This window comes from Strongylocentrotus purpuratus, unplaced genomic scaffold (genome assembly GCF_000002235.5).
Source record: "Strongylocentrotus purpuratus isolate Spur 01 unplaced genomic scaffold, Spur_5.0 spur5_scaffold_8, whole genome shotgun sequence".
Classification (NCBI taxonomy): domain Eukaryota; kingdom Metazoa; phylum Echinodermata; class Echinoidea; order Camarodonta; family Strongylocentrotidae; genus Strongylocentrotus; species Strongylocentrotus purpuratus.
In genome coordinates, this window is record NW_022145614.1 from 17,469,702 (window position 1) to 17,486,496 (window position 16,795).

A 16,795-nucleotide genomic window follows, 5' to 3' on the forward strand; every position below is an offset into this window, starting at 1 on the left:
TCTATGGTAGATGAATGGTGGCTCTATGGTAGATGAATGGTGGCTCTATGGTAGATGAATGGTGGCTCTATGGTAGATGAATGGTGGCTCTATGGTAGATGAGTGGTGACTCTATGGTAGATGAATGGTGGCTCTATGGTAGATAAATGGTGGCTCTATGGTAGATGAATGGTGACTCTATGGTAGATGAATGGTGGCTCTATGGTAGATGAATGATGGCTCTATGGTAGATGAATGGTGGCTCTATGGTAGATGAATGGTGGCTCTGTGGTAGATGAATGGTGGTTCTATGGTAGATGAATGGTGGCTCTATGGTAGATGAATGATGGCTCTATGGTAGATGAATGATGACTCTATGGTGGCTCTATAGTATATGAATGGTGGCTCTATGGTAGAATATGTAGGTGTGGCCTAATTTGAATAAATGAATAAATTTGTCCCAATTATTTTAATTAGTTCTATGGTAAATGAATGGTAGATCTATGGTAGATTTGCTATGGTGTTTGTATGGTAATCTATGGTAGATTTGCTATGGTGTTTGTATGGTGTACCATAGAGATTTTTTTTTGTAAGGGTTTATTTCTATCAAATATTTTCAAATCATCTTCATATAAAACTTGTTTGACTTCAATTCCTCCAATATTAAATATACTATGTCCCTTTAAGCAGCCAACATCAAATTCTGTAGAACTGTGCATGAATTATGAATATGTCATGTATGTCCTATCTGTGAATTTAAATGTTAGCAGTGTCCTGATATTCAAATTATGCAAGGAAACCCGTTTACTTGTTAGACTACTGTCAGACACTATTGAGTGACTGACTGGCTTTTGTCTTCTTTGGTAATAACATACATAAAATGAGCATTAAAGGGTACATGAGCATTTGTCTACATCAATAACATGAGAGTAATTTTAATAGTTTCATACTATTAATTAAATGTATTGTTAACTGTAACTGTATAATTGTTTTAAATGGGGGCACGCTACAAGAGTCCTATCTCGCACCCCGGGGCAACGTGTCTGACACGGCCGGTTGTAGCAACTACTCCGAAGATCAAGATTACAGTAATCTTGATCTAAGGAGACACGAACGAACGAATAACCCACTTCTTGTACTGACCAAAATTAAACTGATTGAATCTTTGCGCAGCTCAAAACGTAGGACCTTTCGGTACAATGAAAATCAGACTATTACTTACTGGCTCTTATGTCGATTCGACAACAAATAGTCGTTATTTTCCCACTTAAAGACACTTTCAAGCCCCCTTTTTTTACGGAAGTTCTAAATTAGTATATCTTTCAAATGCCGTTGGAATTTAACGTTTCCTTCTTTTTTTGGCCTGCAAATGGGACATAGTACCTTTAACGCCTTTAATAACCTCATCATTCCTCACTACTGTTGCTATTTTAATAGCGAGAAAAAATAGGGCGAGAGTGGATCTTCTTGCCTCAAAACCTCGCTTAATATCAAAATAACCTGTAGCAAAACCCCCATTCATGACACAATTGCTTATGCCTAGGTCATATTTGCCGCGGCGGCCGTGCGGTCTTAAATATCTACAGTCTATAGCAATTATAGGGCCGACACAGCATTCCCACGGTCACATATGTAAGGGTAGCCGCACGGCGAATTTGAATTTGTGGAGACCAAAGATCTGCGGCTGCCATACGGCCTTTGAAGTGCTGACGCACGGTCGCCTTAGGGCGTCCCTGCGGCAGCCGTAGGTTTTTGACAAATGATAAGGCAGACGCAAGGTACCCGCAAGGTACCCGCAAGCCGGCCGAATGGGGACCATACGGCCAGACTGATGCTACTGCTTCACCCCTTGCAGGCGCGTACAAAGGGGGGGGGGGGGGTTGAACCCCCCCCCCCCCCTTTGGTATTTTTATGTGTGTATTTTTAGGAAAACCCCCCTAAACCTGCCCCCCCCCCCCCAACGAAGAAAAATTTCAAATTTCAAATTTCGAGACCCCCCCCCCCCCCCCCAAAAGTGACCTCTTACCCCCCCCCCCCCCCCTCCCCCCCCCCCCCTCCCCCCCCCCCCCCCCCGCTTATTCAGCGGCTGACTGAGTCGTTGCGAAATTTTCGGCCCGATTTCAAAATGTTAAACCCCCCCCCCCCCCCCTTGAAAAAATCATGCGTACGCTACTGACCCCTTGAGTATATAAAACGAAGGCCACCGTACGCTCGACGTACGGTCGCCGTGGGACCGCTTTATGGCATGGCTTCGGCGTGTCTAATCGCTACGGAGAACCTAGAAATGAAAATAATAATAATAATAAACAATATTTATAAGGCGCTTAATACTGGTGTCTCTAAGCGCACCATATTCTGACTAAACAATTATTTACCAAAACGTATAATAAACACACAACTTATACATCTGTTCTTTATTCAATAAATCATGCATATATAATAATAAAAAATAAGATAAGAGTGAGATCAAACATACATACAAGAGGTCAAACATAGGATCAAACATAGGATCGAACAAACAAAAAATAAGACGGTGTGCACCTCCTTTAACCGACTCACAACTGCAGAATATTATTTATGAATTAAAAAGGTGCGTTTTCAGCAAGGACTTGAATTGGTCGAGAGAATGAATATTATGAAAGTGCGCTGGTAATTTGTTCCAAAGGATAGGGGCATTTACTGAGAAAGCTCGATCGCCATATTTTGTAACGGTACGAGGTCCGAGGGTTAGGCGCCTTGGATCAATTCGAGTGGCAGTCATCACGCGGCTTTATGCAACGCGGCCTAGTTTGCGTGAAAGCCACAACTGTCCGAAACTCTCTATTGAGAAGACGCCATGCGAAATTCCGCACAAAAGGGCGTACGGTCCAACGACTTTAGAACAGTGTGCGACGTTCTCATATTGCTTCCAACTCATACCAGTCGACCGCCCTCTATAGGCCATGTAACTCTCAAACTATGCAGGGGCCGCGGAGGCGGGTGGCTGAGTTTTTTTTTTTTAGTAGACACGTTTCATAAAAGCTCCGAAAAAGGGGTTTATAGATTGTTCGCATGCTCAGACCTCCCCCCCCCCCCCCTACTCTCAAAAACGCTCCGCGGTCCCTGTTATTTATGGTCAGAATTCAGATTCGTTTCCTCAAAGGGATAACTTATTAAGAAAAATTATTTATCACACATTTATACAAGTCATACATTAATGCTTTTTCTTCCTTTAATATGTTTCGCTTTGTTATAGCTTCATTTGTCTCGTTTTCGTTTCCAAACTTCATTAATCTGTGTTGGGTTATCTTAAACAATATTTGACTTCTGGAACATTTATAAACTTATGGGCAATACGCTTGACTAATCATGAAAAGATTGTTTAATAGTTATAAATGAATGGCGCAAAATGAAAGCGCCGTAAAAAAAAGTAACAACAACAACAGCAGCAGCCTTCATTTTTTCTTTTATCCTCAAGCGAGGTTTTTATTTCCATCATTTCAATACATATTTACATTATTAACTCAATGATTGAGTGAAACGAGTGAAAAATAACATAAACATTAAAGTATATACAACAATTCTACCAGCTTAGTATTATTTTCTTTGATTGCACAATCATGCCTAAAAAAACTCTTACCAACGACCCAGACTAGACAATCGTTTTAACGTAACATTTTATCAACGAAGAAAATGGATATTACATTTAGAGTTCAGAAATAAACAATATGAAATGAAACAATAGGAGTGATCGAGAGGAAGGAAAAAGAGAGGTACTGAGGAGATGAATTAAGACAAAACAATAGAAAAAAAATCGTGGGAGAGAATTCAATAACACAATCAACTTGAAGTTATATAAAAATGTGAGGAACAAAAAAAGACCAAAAGTCTATCAAAGGCTTGTCCCCAGGTATATGAAATGAAAAGAATCTAACACAGTAACACGGGTAATAAACAAATTAAAAATAAGTGGTGAAGTGTGACGTCGTCAATAATCTATGTTTTGAATTTCTCAATTTTTTCTTTATTTTTCGAAGGAGCATCAAAAATAATGTCCTAATATTGATAACAATTGAATATGTGAAGTATTGGCTAAGATATGACCATCTGAATAAATATATTTCCTATAGGAACTCAGTGTTATTTGCTCTGGCTCCTAATGACTTTATCTTGGACATTCAACTTTGCCCAACTCCGCGCATTAAACAGTAGTTTATTGATCGGATGTCACGAACAATACACGGGTTGACGCTTCCCTTTTGTTCCTAGACCCCCCCCCCCCTTCCCTTCCCCTCTCCCCTCTCTATCAAACTCACCGTGAAAGGAGAGACAACATAGCATAATAATAAATAAATACAGTACAGACTATATACCGATGCGCCCAACTTTCCCTCCCTCTCTCTCTCTCTGTCTGTCTGTCTGTCTGTCTTCCTCTCTCTGCCTCTCTCTTGTTTTGTTCTTCTTTCTCCTCCGCATCTTTTCTTTATTCTTCTCACTCTTATTTCCCCTTCTTTTTCTTCTTCTTCTTGTTCTTCTTCTTGCTGTTCTTCTTCGTCTTCTCCCTCTTCTTCTTCTTCATCTCTTTTTATTTAGATACTCAATTTTATGGGAAAAATACACAATATATAAAATGTAAAAGATTTGTATGTAAATCTCTGTTGCATCAAATTAATATGAAATAGTTTATCAGCCTAAATTGACGGTTATAATATATGTCGGACATGAAACTAAAGAAGAATCCAGAACGGGGGGGGGGGGGGGTGAAAGGAGAGACAAAATAGCATAATACTGTACAGACTATACGATGCACCCAACTTTCTCTCTCTCTCTATATATATATATATATATATATATGTGTGTCTATCTGTCTGTCTTTCTCTGTCTTTCTCTCTCTTTCTCTCTATTTCGCTCTCTAAAAAGATGATATAGGGAAAACGAAATAGTTTGTAAGTATTGCTTGGAGAGCAAAATAATTAGTTTTTTTTAATTTACTAATGTAAAAAGCGTTTTGAGCATGCTTATGTAAAGGTGCTATTTGAATATATTGCCAAGTTTTGACAATTATAGTTTTTAAGTATATGTATTGACAAAGTACATACACATAAAACCGACACAGAAATGTCTGCAAGTATTTGGGACCTATATAGAATATGCGAAAAGAGCTGTGTCTTTGTCTTCGGCCCATGATCCCACAGCTTAGTTACGTAAGAGGAACAATTAAAGTTGTGGAGGTAGGTCGTTGTCATGGTCGTTATCAACTCCTACAATAGAAGAGCGGAAGTAAGGTAAGGGTATAATTGAATGACAATGAACTGATCCTTGTATGTACTACATGTATGACCCTGTTCTCTTTTTGAGGGGGGGGGGTAGGGGATCTTGTTGTTTTTGCAGTTGTCGTTGCTGTTTTTTAAATTTGTTAATGGGATCACGTTCCGACATACTCATAAATATCTGAAACAATCATTCAAAGACAACAATCATGCACGATAAAGGAATGGACAAGAATATGTAATAAGATAGAATTTCACAGACAAATAGATAATTATAAGAAATGATTTTTCTCTCTATTTATGTGTGTGTGTGTGTCTCTCTCTCCCTCTCTCCCTCTACCTCTCGCTCGGTTGCTTTCTCTGTATGTCTGTCTCTCTGTCTATCTTCCAATGTTGTTCCACCATTTGCTTGTTTGCCGGCACCATTCCTTCTTTGAGATAAATTATCATAACATAATGATGATGTACACAATTTATGAAACCTTATATTTATTATAGGGAGCGAAATAGAAAACGAGCGGCTGACAATGTCGAAATGCGAAGAATATTTATACTGTACAATCATTATATTTACAAAGTAAAACTTTTTAATGAAAATCTCTGTTGCATCAAATTAATATAAAAAATGTTTATTATGCTATATTGACAATGCTATTATATGTCGGACATTATAATTCAGCAAAAAGATATCTATTTAAAAAAAGGACAGACTAAAGGGGGGAATCAGAGCTGGGGGGGGGGGGGGGTGATCGGAGAGACAAATATATAAATAAATATAGGACGGACTACGTCCAACTTTCTATCTCTCCCGCCCCCCCCCCCATCACTCTCTCTCTCTCTCTCTCTCTCCCTCTTTCTCTCTTTCTCTCTCTCTTTCCCTCTCTCTCTCTCTCTATCTCTGTCACTCTATCTGGCAATGTCGTTTTCCATCTTCACCTTTTTTGATAATGTTTTCTATTCCGCCATTTGCTTGTACACCGGCAGCATCTCTTCCTTGAGATTAATTATTATAGGATTTTCCGGCGAAATTCGCTAGTTTGTCATTTGAATTCATTTACTTTGCATTTAAGTTAGCTCAGATCGGCTTTGCCATGCCAATTATCATTCAATTTTCCCGTTTTGGTATTCAATTTAGAATTTTGGTCGAAGGGTTTGATAGATCTGTCATTCAATTTAGAAACTGCTCAACTAGCATTCAAATTAATCGTCACTTGTCGAGACGTCATTTTTATCATTCAAATTAGCACCTGTCATTCGTATTCGAATTATGTTTATTCAAATTAGGAATGTTAGGGGGAAGAAATGCAACACACGTTTACAGTTTGAAGAAGGGTCTTTTCTGTTAGGCCAAATAAAAAACGGTTTCGTTTTTTCCGAAAAATAGGACGGAGGAGGCCCCTTTTTATTTATTTTTTCCTTCAAAATGGCCGCTTAAAATGGCCGCTCGGTACATTTTCCCTGACAGTCGGGCTATTTTTCAAGATCGCCAACGACATTTTTTATTTTTATTTTTTTAAATCACTGAGATATAGATCCATTTTAGCAGTGTTTTTATGTTTTTTTTCTTGAAAAAAAAAATAGGAGGCGACCCCCAAAAAGGAAGCGGGCGGGGACCTTAGCCCAAAGATATAAACAAACAAAACAACAAAATGGAAAGAAAAAATCTGAGCTGGGGGGGGGGGGGGGGAGTCAGTCAGAAAAATATGATAATATAGGATTTCCCGCGGGCCAAATTCGCGAGTTTGTCATTCAAATTAATTTGTCTTGCGTTCAAATTCGACGGTTTTAGTGCAGTCAAGTATATCTCGGGTTTATATTCCCTTTTCTAGTTTTCAAATCTATGGAATTTTCGTTAGAATCTACGTATGTTTCATTCAAATTAATGAACAATGTGCTTCTTTCGCTATTTGGTCGTTCGATTTGGCGCAACACGATTTTCTGACAACGCGACGGTGTACTTTTAGCATTCTAATTCATAATTTGTAGCATTCAAATTAGCACTTTGTGCACCTAAATTGATGGTCAATATACATTTCTCGTTTATTACACACTTTTTATAGCTCATTCTTTTTCTTTCAAGATTGTTTTTTCATGTGTATTTCATCATATTTCATTTTCTTGCATTTATACACTTATACTTATTAGATTTGTCTGATATTCATCAGCATTTAAGTTTGATTGTTAAGAAGAAAAAAACGACTTGCATCTACGGACCTGATGGTCTCAGTATATTTGTAAATGTTCATGTAAGGAAGTTGTTTGTCTTTTGTTTCATCATAAATTTATCATACTTTCATCATAATTAAATTATGGAAGAAGGGTACAATATTGTGACTGGGGTAGGAACTAGAGTCAAGAATTGGAACATGATTCATTATTTAGCCATGTCTTTAGCCATCGATCTGATTGCGGGCAAGTAAACTATGAAACTCTTTAAGAAAAACAGAGGGGTGTGCTGGGTATAAGAGACGATGTGAATTACTTTTGTAAAATTCTGAGTCTGTAGTAAAAAGGGGCGATAGAGGGTACCCCCTTTCCCGGGTATATGAACATGTCCGTGCAGAAATGCCATATCCCTTGATTTCGCCCCTTCTTTACTTAATGTCTGACTACACCCATCTGCATTGTCCTGAAAATAAATAAATGGAATAACAGCTAATAGACCCCAATGGCAAAGCATGCATTTTAACTGCATTATTTAAAAACTATAAAAGTTTGTTGCAATTATTCCCCCTAACATTCCTAACTTGACTAACAATATTACGAATACGAATGACAGGTGTTAATTTGAATAATAAAAATTACGCTTCGACAAGTGAATATTAATTTGAATGCTAGTTGAGCAGTTTCTAAATTGAATGACAGATCTATGAAACCCTTCGACCAAAATCCTAAATCAAATACAAAAACTGGAAAATTGAATGATAATTGGCATGGCAAAGCCGATCTGCGCTAACTTAAATGCAAAGTAAATGAATTCGAATGACAAACACGCGAATTTGACCGGAAAATCCTATAATAAGAACAGTACAGACTACGTCCAACTTTCTATCTCCTCCCCCCCCCCTCTCTCTCTCTCTCTCTCTCTGTCCATCTGTCTCTCTGTCTATGTCGTTTTCCATCATCTTTCATAATGTTGTCTATTCCGCCATTTGTTTGTATGCCGACACCATCCCTTCCTTGAGATTAATTATTATAACATAAACTTGACGTTATACTTTAGCAAAAAGATATAATCAAACAAAAAAGAGACAAACTAAAGAAAGAATCAGAGCTGGGGGGGGGGGGGGATACTATCTTACATAGATAAAGAGCAGTTATAAGCAAAGAATTGAGAACTAATTTGTGCAACCAACTATCATGAAAATCAAAAAGCTGTACTCAATAGTAAAACTCCGACACTTTATAGCACGATAAGTAAATAAAGCCGACAATCTTGAATTGAAACAATGGGATGGACTATATCGAGACTAGCTAATCTCCTCAATAATAGGCCGACCTGGTACCCTGTATACGTACGCATGAGTGACCTGAGCTGAGAGCGCTAGGTCGAGCGAGACTCTACTATATACTATATAAGCTTTTCAATAATAGGCCCGTTCCATGAATAGGCGTCAATGACCATATAAGGTCAAGGCTCATGCATCGTACGGTGTACCCGCGCGTGCCGTGTACAAAGGTTTTAAATGAGATCACAATTCGACGTACTCCTAAATAAAAATAAAAATCTCTGTTGCATCAAAATAAAATTATACGTTCATTGTATGTTATTGACAGAAGTAATATACATCGGACATTATACTAAAGCACAACAGGGTTATCTATAGAAGAAGGTGGACAACATTATAAGAGAAAGAATAACAATTTCTCTTTTATTTATACAAAAATTAACAGCATAAATACCCTTACAAAAACAGAAGAAATCTTGAAGAGAGAGAGACAAGAAAAATGTGAAAAGGACCCAACAAATAAAAAATAAATAAATGATAGGATTCTAGAGCGGAAGATGATAGGGTAAACGTAATAGTTTATTAGTATTAGCAAATTTGACAATAATAGTTTGTAAGTAAATTGACAAAGTATATACAAACAAAAACGACACAAAATATTTGAAAGCATTTTAGAACTACCGGTATATAGAATGAATATACGAAAAGAGTTATGTCTGAGGCCTATCTAGATCTATGTTACGTAAGAGGAACAATGAACTTGGCCAAAGGTAGAGTTCGTTGTCATGGTTATAAACTCGAACAATAGAAGGGCGGATTATGAGGTACTAGGGTGCCTGCCGTCATGTGATTTCTTCAGGGCGAGCGCGGATTACGCTGCTCCCAATGAAGTACCATTAGTATCAGAATTTCATGTGAAAGAAAAATGGACATGCTTATGAAGAACAAAAAAACGATTATAAGGAATAATATGAAAGTACAACAAACAGGAGCAATTGAGAATGTTAGTTTATATTTTGCACGATTGGAGAAATAAAGTATCATAAATCGTAATCTTGAATCTTGTGCAAGAGTATTGATTTATCTTGATTTTTTTTGTGATGTGAGCAAAATAAACGCAAATTTCTAAACGAATGTCAATCAATGATTTGTTACCTTCCTTCCATTACCCCCACCTAACAAACAAACAAAAAGCAGGAGACACATTACTATACTTGGGGGAGGGAGGAAGACAAAAAATGTATAATAAGTGCAGTTTTCACATTTTAATGAGATTTATTGAATGGAAGAGTAAAATCAACCCAAATTTTTAAACGATTATAAACGAATTTTTATTAATTGCTTTCCTTTCATTATTCATCACCCTCCCCATCTAAATAATGATAATATTAATAATATGATGATGATTATAATGATAATAATAAGCCGGAGAAACACTATCGTACGGGGGAGGGGGGGGGGGGCACGGGGCAGAATGCGGATAGGGAGGCAGACTGCACCCATAATGGGTGGCCAGTGAAGAAACAAAAGAGAGAGTGGGGAGAAGAGAGGGAGGAAAAGAGATGAACAGGAACAAGAAAAAATGTTTTCTTTGGAGAGGGCTTTATACCAAGTTCAAAGAAAAAATAATATTTAAAAACTTTCGTAAAATGTGTTTTGCATCTATGAGTTACATGACAATGGAATAGCATAGTCTCCAAACAAGAATTCATGAATCGACACATTGGCTTTATGGCGAGCACGCAATTGTTTATACCGGCGAGAGAGAAAAAAAACACTAGTCTTTATTTCCATTAATGGCTGGAGAATTAAATTTGAATGGGGCTCCCATAATGTGTCTAGATTGACACCTCCAAGTTACCTCCCCGAAAAAAATCTACTTTTTAAAAATTCATTCGGTTATATATACACAGATAAAACGTAATTGTTTAAAATGCTAACAGTTCATTACAATACAACAGCTTGTTGAATTTTTTAAATAGGTCTTATTACTTGTAAACAACCCTTTTAAACGGTGTTCTTATTGTGCATAATGATCCATTCCAAACATACAGAGTACAGTGTTAATTAGACACGAACTCAAGCTAAGCTAAATAACTAAGTTTAGCCGCAGAGGGAGCTAAACAAGTATTACGAATCTTTCAATGGGTTGACAATTTTCTGGCTTGAAAAGGACGTCACGGTGTTCGGACACACACAATGCGTCTTCTCGTGGGCAAATCGTGCATCCGGGATTAACTCCGACAGCTTTGATGCATGCGCTCTCAGGTTAATATGCCGCGTGTTTACTGCCACTCGAATTAATCCAAGGCGCCTTAATTGCAAGGTTGATGATGATCGAAGAGGTCTTAAAGAACTAGAAGAACGTAAGGAAATCAAATCTGAAAGATATTTAGGGGCTTGGCCATGGAGAATTTGTATGTAAGAAGAAGAACTTTAAATGTTATACGATGGTGTATGGGAAGCCAATGAAGAGAACGCAATATTGGGGTTATGTGCTCAAACTTTCTCGAGAGAGTAACAAGCCTTGCAGCAGTATTCTGAATTCTTTGAAGTGGAAGTAGGGACGAATGCGGAAGACCAGAAAAAATTGAATTACAATAATCAAGGTGGGAGGATACAAATGCATGGGTTAATTTTGCAGTTGTGGGCCGGTCAAGTAGTTTCCTAATTTTCCCAATTTTGAAGATTCCAAAAGATGCCGATTTACATACGTTTTTAATGTGCTGTTGAAATGTAAGATTTTTGTCGATTAAAACACCCAGGTCTCGAACGTATTCACTACCCTTCAGTGAACCATCTCCGGTAACCAAGTCGGGGAAGGAATCGGTGTTTCTGAATTTGGAAGTAATGTGGATGATCATTTCAGATTTTCGTTCATTAAGGCAAAGTTTATTGTTAGAAGACCAGAACCTAATGTCTTCAAGGCAACTGCTGAGTTTCCGAGTCGCATCATCCTTCCCGTTAGGCTTAAGAGTTATATAAATCTGAGTGTCGTCAGCGTACATCGCATGTTGAATCCCCTGGTGAGAGTTAATGACCTTAGACAGTGGGCTGGTGTAGAGAACGAAGAGAAGTGGGCCGATTACGGAACCTTGAGGAACGCCGCAGATCAGTGGAAATGTTGCAGAAGGCGTGTCGTTGATGATCACACGTTGACTGCGATTGTGGAGATATGAGCGTATCCAATCAAGCACAGTTCCGGTGATGAAAAAGTCATTTTCCAGGCGATGAAGTAACAGGGTATGGTCGATGGTGTCAAATGCAGCCGTATAATCCAGGAGGATGAGCACGGCTTCATTACCCTTGTCTATGGCCAGGAGAAGATCGTTCAGGACTTTAACCGTAGCAGTTTCTGTTGAATGGTGGTTCCTGTAAGCAGATTGATGAACAGGAAGCATGCCAAATCTCTCGAGGTGGGCCTTCAGCTGAGCAGCCACAATCCTCTCCAAGACCTTATCTAGGAAGGGTAGATTTGCAATGGGCCTGTAGTTGTTCAGTCCATTTGGATCAAGGTTCGGCTTCTTGAGAAGAGGAAGGAGTAGGGATGTTTTAAATGATCCTGGGACATGACCAGAAGACAAGGAGAGATTAAACATCTTGGTGATAACAGGGAGGAGTTCGTCAAGGGTGTCCTTCAAGAGCCACGTGGGAATTGGATCCAATTTACAGTGTTTAGATGGTAGTGATTTGATGAGCTTCCTGACTTCCGAATCAGATACAAGACAGAATTGGGAAAGTTCATGATCAGACGACGGAGCGCAATATGTGACTGCTGGCACCAGAACTGAGTCAGTGAAGGAAGATACCAAATTGGATACCTTCTCGCTGAAGAACCTAGCAAACCTGTTGGCAAGTTCACTGTCAGATGAGTGATCCGGAATAATTGATGATTGATTTGGTGATGAGAGTGACTTTATGCTGAACAGTTGTTTGGTGTCAGCATCTGCAATAAGATTCTTGAGATACGTTGACCTAGCACTGTAGATGCATTCGTAGTAAGAATCGCATTCTCGACGATACAGTTCCCTGTCAACACAAAGCCCTGACTTGATCATACAGCGTTCCGCCCGGCGCCTTCGTCTCTTTGCCTCCCGCACGTCTTCGGTAAACCAAGGCGCTTTAGGTCTAATTGTGACGGTTTTGACTTGAAGAGGAGCATGCCTATCAATCAAAGTACCCCAAAAGTGGATGGAAGATCAGTTTAATGTCGTTGCGTAGAGAGTCCATATTGATGCTTCGAAATTTTCTGAAGCTCACTTCCTTCTTCGGGTTCTGGGGCCTGGTGAGGCTAACTGTAGCAACTAGTGCACAATGATCGGAAGGGAGTGAAGACAACAGCTTCACATGGTCGATGTCGTCTGAATCTCTGGTGAATAATAGGTTAAGGGTATGGCCTGCTCGATGAGTAGGTTCATGGACATGCTGCTTAAACCCAAGAGAATCAACTCCGCCCATGAAGGATTTTGCAAAATTATCATTGGGATCGTCAACATGTACGTTAAAATCACCTAAGAGTAGAGGGAAGTGATCGGTTACAGCAGCACCTTCAAGAAGGGTTAAAAATTCCTCCCGAAAGGTGCTGTTAGAGACATTGTTACTTGTGGAGGGAGGACGATAAATACAGTACAATCTAGCAGCAGAAGATGGGGTAAGGTTGATTATTAAATCAAGTAATTCAAAGGAAGAAAAATCATTATTGGAATTTACAGTACAACGAGCTGTGGATCTATAAAGTACAAAAATGCCACCACCCCGAGAAGACTTACGGGGTCGGTGAGTAAAATCATGAATAAAAACAGTTATAACTCCGCGTTATAATCACATGGCGACCCGTACGGGCTGTTAAAGATAAACTTTAGTACTGGTAATGCGATTGCATTGTGAAAGAAAAAGTGTGGAAAGGATCAGAAGCAGTTGATCATGTAGCATGTAAGTATTGGTGTGCACTGCAAGGTTCTGGAGTCATCAAAATCATAATAAATTTGACCGAGTCTTGGTAAAGTAACAAGCACATACACAGAAAGCTATGTATGGGACAACACGCATGGTGTCGGGGTTGGTACTACCTTGATTCCTTGTCTTTCTATGCTCATTACTCAGCCAGTATACATTTTCTTCCAAAATTGTTTGGCACATGTCATTTATTTGTAATCTTGAACATTCAGTGTAAGTTTCGTTTGATTCTGTGAGAAATAATTTTCTTTTTTTTACCAGTACTCAAGTTTATCTTTAAGATAGGGATACGCCCTAGGGTGACCCTGAGGCCACCGTAGATTCTCTGCGGCCGCCGCAAATATCTCTCGATTTCGGGGGCGTACGGCCGCCGTCTCCTAGCCGTAGAGCAAATGTGACCTAAGCATTATATTAGTTATTACTGTAAATAGTTTTTACCCATGAACACACGCACAGCTCTTATTTCTCTCTCTCTCTCTCTCATTTACACAAATCTTCTCTCTATCTCTCACACATACAAACACTCATATTAAATTCCTAGATTTACACTTGAACAGATACACATATTATGCCTATCACTGTTTTTTAATGACATGCACCTGCACACTGTTGCCCATGATCTCTTGATCTCTTTTTTAATGAAATAATTCTGAAAATATGATTTATTATTTATAGATGAAGATAAAGTTTACATATTCTCAAAGTTTTAAAGATCGTAGAGATTAAGCAGATATAAATTTTATCAAGAGAAAAATTTCATAATTATTTTTAATGAAAGGAGGTAAAAGCAAAATCTTCCAAACTTATCGGCAACGTTGTATGCATTACTAAAAAAAAAATCGTTCCAATGCATCTTCATCTCTATATCTCTCCCTCTTTTCTGTGTTGCCTTCCTGTGACTATCATTAAGGGAAATAATACATGAATATATAATAGTGGTTTATCAAAAGGTAATTTTATGATAATAATGACACAAAAACGATAATAGTTTTAAGCTATTTATTGATAAGACGCAACCGTGTGACATACTTTTTGAGTAAATGGAACATACTCGATCACTGTGCAATGAATTTTGTTAATCTTTGATTTCCAACTTTAATTCAGACATACAATACAATACAACGTATTCTTGTTTTAATTTCAAAGTCAACCAAGCTATTTCCCGTTCACAGCTTTCATATCCATTCAAGCAATGCAGTGTGATAGATTTCACATCTTTGCATGTACATGAACGATGACCTCAGGATTTAAGACTAACAATACAATAACTACAATAAAGTCTACAAATTGGTTTTGAAATGACTTAATTATTTGATAAGTGATAAGTATAACGTCTCTATTATGACAACGGAAAGCTGTGATGCACTATATATAAAGTGATGTCATATTTTATCTAGCAGTTGGCAAACAATTAACAAATCTTGTTCACAATCATTTGCAAACACTTGCTTGCATTCCGATGTGTAAGATATTACCTCCTGATCTTTAATAGGAGTACGATCAAACATATCAGTAATATTTATGCGATGGTCGCCGAAATTATACCCCAAGAAAAATATATCACACGTACAATAACTGCAGTTTACTAACTGATAATCAATAATATACTTTTTTATTTATTTACTCGTTAAATATATCTATAATGCACTTATAGTTAACGCAATAGTATTATACATTTGACCCAACCCCGCCCCGGTTCGATTGGCAGCAAATGCGAAATTTGACCCAATATGGGCGGTTTTCTGCTCTTATAACATACAATGAATGAGTTATATGAAATGTAAAATTTACAGCATTTTCCATAAGAGTGGTAACATAATACAATACACGATCAAAACGGGAAAAAAATACTCGCAGCTAATCCAATGCAACGATTTCAGTAGCTTATAACAGTTATTGTAACTTTTAATAAGCTCAATAACACGGATGTGACGTGGGGATGACGTATGGCTCTATTGAATGTGTAAATACCTTCGGTTCAAAGTTGGTTCTCATTGTCTTGTTTGTTTATAGTTCGATAAACTATAAGGTTATTCCATGCATTGTGTTCCTTTCGACTTTGAACATTTATCCAATTATTTCTTTTACAAATAAAAATATCTTAATATGACTTTTGACCATTAGCTCTTTCTGGTATCATCACGTTTATGAAATGGTCATATCTGGATGTTTTTTTAATTTTTGAATGAAATTAAATGGGAAAGGGCATTTAGGAGACACACTATTTAAAAAAAGGTTTTCATTGGTCAATTCTAGATTATTTACTAATTCATTCATCAAATCGCAGAAAGTTATTTAATATTAAACATAAACTCTAACTTACATGTGAAGCGGTATACTACATATACACAAAATTATTCCAAGAATAAGTATGTCTGAATGATACAAGTTCTATCGATGAATGTACAAAAAAAAGTCCCGTATATATACATTTTTTTTTACTGCTTGATCGTTTTGTACGTTGAAGCAACAATGGTTTATTTTCTCAATTTAACAGTTAGGCCTACTGTATTTTGGATTCTTGATTAGGATAATCGAGGACGAATTCAAACACAAACTAGATGGATCTTCGACTGCGATGCCTCCACCACGAAACAATTTTACAAACCAAAACAGAAGCAATTTTAAAAATTTGATTTGATTGTAATCCATTAAAGGTACTATGTCCCTTTTGCAGCCAACCTCAAATGCTGTAGAACTTTGCAGGAATTATGAATATGTCATGTACGTCCTATCTGTGAAATTTAAACGTTAGCAGTGTCCTCATATTCAAATTATGCAAGGAAACCCGTTTACTTCCTAGTCTTCACTGTCAGACACACTGAGTGACTGACTGGCTTTTTTTCTTCTTTGGTAATAACATACATGAAAAGAGTTGTAAAGGGTACATGAGCATTTGTCTACATCAATAACCCACTTCTTGTGATGGTCAAGATTAAACTGATTGAATCTTTGCGCAGCATAAAACGTATGACCATTCGGTACAATTGTCTGAAAATCAAGACTATTACTTTTGGGCTCTATAGCCCTAAAGTCGATTTGACAACTAATAGTCGTTATTTTCCCACTTGAAGACATTTTTAAAGGTAAAGACCAGTATTGGAAACGCCCCAATTTCAAAAAATGAAATGGAAGTCTCATTACCAATCATGTGAAAGAATA